Source organism: Solanum stenotomum, chromosome 12 (genome assembly GCF_019186545.1).
Source record: "Solanum stenotomum isolate F172 chromosome 12, ASM1918654v1, whole genome shotgun sequence".
NCBI classification, from domain to species: domain Eukaryota; kingdom Viridiplantae; phylum Streptophyta; class Magnoliopsida; order Solanales; family Solanaceae; genus Solanum; species Solanum stenotomum.
The window spans coordinates 41605777-41612806 of NC_064293.1; positions in this window are offsets into that span (position 1 = coordinate 41605777).

Sequence of the window (7030 nt, forward strand, 5' to 3'; positions counted from 1 at the left end):
AAAAAAAAACATAAAAAAGTGGGGGTGCATGGATGCAGGTGGGGTAGGGGGAACGAAGGAGGGGTGAGGTGGAGGGGGATGAAAGCGGGGTGGGGGTTAGAGAAAATAAAATTAGGGGGTGGGTCATTGGATTATTGAACAAGTATTAATTAATTCAGAACCTATATCAAAAATGAAGTTGACACAAGAGTAATAATGTATTAATGAATAAAACTAGAAAATATTTTATCAAGCTCTAGTGTCCTAAGAGAGATGCAGTATACCTTAAATCTGATAATCGATTCTTAAATTACGCAAAAATAAAAAGAGAAATTCAACACCTTTGACTATGTAAATTGCAATAAGAGAGATAATTTAGTTTGAAGAAGTATTTCAAACAATGTATAGAGATTTTGAAAGAGTCTTTTATCAGCTAGGTGTTATTCCGTTAGTTACGTCATTTTATTTATTTATATAATAATCTACACTCATTTAATTGTCTATGTATTAATTTTGTTCATATACAACAAAATTCTAATCACATCATCAAAGAGTTATAAAGAAAAATGTCATCAATTGAAAATTGTTTGCCAAAAGAAGAAGAACCTAAGTGGCAAATAGATAAGTCCATGTTAGCATTCCAAACAATTTGTCTAACAATTGTAGCATGTTTTTCTCTACGTGTGGCAGAAATTGCTATGAAAAAATCACAAGATTTTCAATTTTCTGATCACAAACGAATACTTGGAGCAAGTTTTCTTTTTATAGCTACAACAATTACTTGTTTACTTCTTATGATTAACATTGTTATTTATATTTCTCGTTCTGACAAAACGCTAATTATATTTAGAGCAGGATTAATTGCTGTAGCTATTATTTGTTTTCCACTTATGATCGCAGTAATTATATATGTACTTATACATTCTATTTCTCTAACCAAAAAAACCTTTCTGCCCTTTGTTGTTGCTTCTCCACAGACTCAACCACTTATGCAACCATAGATTAATGCCTTCGTGATTTGATCAACGTTTTTTTTATAAAAAAATAAAATAAAATTGGGGGCGAGGATTAATTATAATATAGGGAAGCGAACCCTCAGTAATAAGGCAGAAGTTCAAGTAGCCAACCATCTAAGCTACTAAGATTCTCCTGATCAACGACTTTTCTATAGTTTTTTTTTTTTATGGAAAGATAATAAAATTGCATTGATGTGAATTTTGGTGTTGGAGTTTGATTATTTAATATATAAGCACTACAAGTTCTATGATTCTATCAATATTTTTGTTGAGTAACCTTATCTATTAGACCTAAAATAAGGAATCCAATTAGATTTGCTAATTCTTTGTGACTATTTGGATAATTAATAATTATCAATAAAAAATGAAAAAAACTACACAACACAACAAGCGTGCATATGTATTTAGAATGTCTAGCAATAGTTTAAATTTTTTATTATATGTGGATATACTTTATATTAAATAGCAAATTTTCAATTTATATATACATGAATATCTTAATTATAGGCACATTAAACAGACTTTTTTTTGCTCTAATTCTCCCTTATAAACTCTCTCTCTAATCCCTAAATCAATGAGATTTTTCTCAATCTCTTTACCTATCACAATCAATTACAAGTTTTTACCTCTAAATCAAGTTTCCTCTTCATCACGTAACTACAAATACATATCAATGTTTGGTAACATTTTATAAAATAGTATTTGCTCCATCTGATTTTTCCATTGAAGCTTGAGTTTGCTATTATAGTGGCGGACAATAATACTACGAGGAGGGTTACATAAGGTACACCCTTTTATGTTAAAAGTTTATATGAAAGACCGTCTTTTGACCTGTGTATCACTCAACAACAAGGTGAAGTTGGAGGCCCAATCGTTGCAATGACAATTGAAATTGTGCAAAACCTGTCATGAGAAAACAAGGTGTTTATTAACCTTCGAAATTTTCAAATGAAGAAAGCAATTTAGAAAAGTCAATGATGTTGCTTTCGATAGTAAAGAAAAAAACGTCGATGAAGATTTAGAGGAGTCAAAAAGAACAAGTCTTGTATCGTTCTTATTAATGTATTTGTGTTCATTTTATTTTTTTTTGTTGACACAATGTATATTATACATCTTGAATATAGGTATTTTATTGAGAAATTCTTGATTCATTTTTATACTTTAATGTAGTGTATCAAATTGTATTCACATATTAGATGTATCAATGCTCATCCATATACTTGTGTCTTTCTTATTATACTTATTCATCAATAAGTTGGAATCAACACTCTTTGTTTATACTTGTCGTATTGTGTTGTATTTCATATGATAAATGTACAAGTCTTTGACACAATCTATAGTTTGATTAATAATTGTATTCAGAATCAATATTTCCATGTATCAATCCTTCAAATATTCATACAAGTCCGTAATTATATTACTATGTATTCATGTATCATTCTTTCAAATAGATACCATGTATGTTTCAGTTGTAACTCGATACATTTATAATTATAATGTATTCCATAATATTTAAGAATTCTTTGTTTTTTACGTTTAAATGAGTATTTTTGAGATGCTAATTTAAATAAGGAAGCGTGTGGGGTGTATGGCCGTAATTTTAGTAATTATCATTTTTTTTAAAAAACACCATAATTTCAGAAATTACCATTAAAATAAAATATTCTACTTTAAAGAAAATTTGTATTATATTTAGGGGTGTTCGTGGTTCGGTTTGGATCGGTTATTGATTAAAATCAAAACCAAATCAATCTAATCGGTTTTTTAAATTTCTAAAACCAAATCATACCAAACGAAAAAAATAACTGTCAGTTTGGTTCGGTTTGGTTTAGTTTTTGTGGTTTATCCGGTTTGAAAGTGATAGTAATTTTTTTGAGGACTTACATTGATAAACACAAACAATCCACAGAAAAGCAATTGTCGGTTCAATTAAGCAATACTAGAGTTATCATTACACGAACAAAGTGTTTCAATTATTAGAAAGTGTGACTATTTTATGTGAAGTAGGGTAGGTAAAACCAAAATGGATTTTAATGGACTTGGCTTAGTATTGTTAAAGTTGGACTAAAGTGTTGGGCTTGAGAAAATTGTAAAGTTTAAGACTTGAGTTAATTAAAATTTAATAAAATATTAATATTTTATTTGTGAATAATATATAAATAATTATATAATTTATATATCTAATTTATCGGTTCGTTTTGATTATTTTTGCGGTTTTTTTTAGTAAAACCAAATCAAATAATATCGATTTTCAAAATTTAAAACCAAACCTAACCAAACTCAATCAAATATCGATTTTTTTAATCGGTTTGATTCGAATTGCGGTTTGATTTGATTTTTTAACCATAACCATGAACCGCCCTAATTATATTTATAGTATACAGCCAACAAAACACCATGAATACATTATAGAGAGGTGTAACTGAAGTATAAAACAATTTGCAAATTTAATATGATTTTTTAATTAGGTATAAGGAATAAAATTGCATGACTCAATTAAATATGAATGGAATAAATAATAGTGCTTAGTGATCAAACTCTTAACACTAAAATTGACATCAATTCGATTTATTATTACAAAAGAAAAACAGTTGAGATGATCAAATTATGGCAGAGTTTTTGGAGAAGAAGCCAAATGCAGAGAGGTCTCCTTGGTATGAGATTTTAAATTACGTGAAATAAAAAATATTGAAATCATGACCACAAAATAGCTAAAAGTCATAAATATAATAAGTAAACTTGCTTTTACTAGAACTATTTTTTGTTCAAATCGAAAACTATAAACAAAAATGTTAACCATGAGATGCAAACAAGTAATGGCTGTAACAATAAAAAGAAAACTTAGTTGCAAGCATTTGTCTTTGATTGGAAATTACTGAATTATTTTCTGATATTTTCATAACAATTTCTGCAGCACATAAACAAAAACATGCTACAATTGTTAGACAAATAGTCTGGAATACTAGTGAGGCCTTGTCCATTTGCCACTTAGGCTTTTCTTCTTTTGATAAACATTTATCCATCGATGACATTTTTTGTTCAAAGTTTTCGATAATGTGCTTATAAGTTAAGGGAGAAGAGCAAATTTTTATTTATATATATACAGAGAGGCAATAAAATGAGTGTGTCGATTAATGATGTAACTAACGATATAATACCTAACTAATAAAGACTCTTTCAAAATATTTGTACATCTCTTAAAACATTATAGCGAAATGTGTGGTCAAATGCGATGAGTTTCTCCTTTTATTTTGTGCAACGTACTGAACGATTGTTAGAATTTTGAAAAAGAAAAAAAATAGATATAAGGTAATGCATGCATGGCTATCAAGATATTACTTGATAAAAAAAAAAAATTATACTAATTTTTATGTTTGATTTTTTTATGATATATGGATTAATATTTGTTGACACCGTGTAAATCAGATTTTCTAAAACGAGGCTCAAATTTCAATGAGCCTTACAAGGCTCAAAATCTGATGAGCCTTGTAAAGCTCAGCCGCCAGTGAGCCTTACAAGGTTCAACCGCCAATGAGCCTTGTAGGGCTGTTATTTAAAAAAAATAAAAAATTCTCGTTTTATTTTCTTGTTTGTTAAAAGTCTAATAATAATAATATACATAGTTGTTGATATGATGCATAAAGATAGTTTAGACACTAAAAGTATGTTTTCCCTTACTTTTTATTTTTTACTTGGAAGCTATCTTATAAGTCAATTCAGGCCTCTTATTTTTTTTAAAAAAAAATTCACGTAATAATTTTTGTGTTGAATCAAATCAATACTTTTTCGCGTGATTTATTTTTACAGTGTTGAATTAAATCAACATTGTACAAGTTTCACGCGGTATATATTTCAACGAAGATAAAAAATAAAATACTTCAATTAGTAGTCAAAAACAATTACATAAAGTGATAAAAAAAAATAGTTAAAAAATACTATATTAAAATAACAAACAAACAAAATCTAAAAAAAACAATAATTTAAAGGAAAAATTACAGAAATCCCACATTTTAGTTTACTTATTACCATTATCCCCTATAAGTTTTACAAATCTCCAAAATTCCTCATTTTCGTGCATCAGATTAGTGTATCGCGCGCATCAGATAGTGTATCATGTATAAAATGTACATTAGATTAATTAGTGTATCTCGCGGATCATATTAGTGTATCTCGCGCATCAGATAGTGTATCATCTATAGAATGTACATCAGATTAGTGTATCATGTATAAAATGTACTTAACGATTAATGTATCTCGCACATCAAATTAATGTATCAACGCTTATATTATTGTATCTGTTTTAAGGGATTTCTGTAATTATAAACTTTTAAGGGATAAATTATAATTTTGCCTTAAAAGTATGTGATTTTTGTAATTTGCCCTAATTTAAAACTATACATATAAAAATAAAAAACTAAAGGATTTGAAAATAAGAGGCCTGAATTGATTATACAATTAAAAAAAATTTAAGTGTTGATTTGATTCAACTCAAAAAGTATTACGTGAATTTTTTTTTAAAAAAAATAAGAGGCCTAAATTGATTTAAAAGATAGCTTCTAAGTAAAAAATAAAAAGTAAGGGAAAACATACTTCTAGTGTCTAAACTATCTTTATGCATCATATGAACAATTATGTATTATTATTATTATTAGACTTTTAACAAACAAGAAAATAAAAAGAGATTTTTTTTTTAAATAACAGCCTGCAAGGCTCATCGGAATTTGAGCCTTGTAAGGCTCATTGGAATTTGAGCCTTGTTTTAGAAAACCTGATTTACACGGCGTTAAAAATTATTGCCCTTTTGGTTTCATAATTAATTGAGTTGCCTTTTTGAATTTTTTAAAAAAAATTATTGCCCTTTTGGTTCCGGACTTGAGTTTTTTCGGCCGTATTGTTCGAGCTTTATCTTTTGATTATTTTATATATTTTTTATATGAACAACTTTCACATATAGCAAACACAAAAATCATATTTGTATGTTATAACTATAGTTTGCATAATTGCGTTCCATATCAAATTTTATGTTTGCAATGAAACTTTTGATTTGTATAATTCGCTACAAACATCCAATTTTATACAAATTGTTCAGTTTTGTATAAATTTATTTATACATTGTAATTTGTATAATAAAATATGTATTTATATAATTATAAATGTATAGAACAAAAATATATGTATTTATATTTGTATATACACTTTTCTTTCGCTTTATACAAACACAAACGCATTTTATACATTTTATACCGAAATGTATAAAATGACTAATTATATACCGAATCAGATGGAAGGAGATGTTTGCTGCAAATTACAATTAAAATAAACTATGGCTATAACATTTAATTTGAATTAATAGTTTGCTATTTCATATAATTTTCCCTTATATGTGTTTCATTCGATAAATATGAATAGTTCATATGCCATTTTTTCATTTCCTTTCGTACGTTGTACTCATTGAAGACTAGATTGATTTTTCGTTTGGGAATATTTTTTCTCTTGGTACAATTTTGTGGATAGTTAAAAGTTTAGGTTTACTTCATGTTCTGTTGTTTAAGATTTTTGAGAATAAATACTAAACATCAAAATAATTGTAACAATGAGAGCCAAATATCCTCAAATAATAACAAGAATTATTATACCTTACCCCCAATCTGTTTTACGCAATTTATATATTTCTAATTGTATTATTTTTACTTTTATGCTACTGCTGAGACAACTTAACTATTAATTATTGATATTGAGGTTCTCTTTTATTAATTAATTAAAATTATTTGAAATAATTTAATCAAAATAAACCAAAACACACATTAACAAATTTAAATCCTTATCTCAGTTCGATTCGATTCGATCTCAAATCAGCCTTAGACATCTTTAGGATAAAAGAATCATTTTTTTGGAACTTAAGTAATCAAAAATATATTTTTAAAACAAATTTGCGGGCGTGGCGAGGGAGGGGTGTGGCATAAAAATTTTTAAAAAATGAAATATTTTTCAAAAGCAGTTTTTTTTTTTTTTTGGGGGGGGGGGGGGGGGGGGGG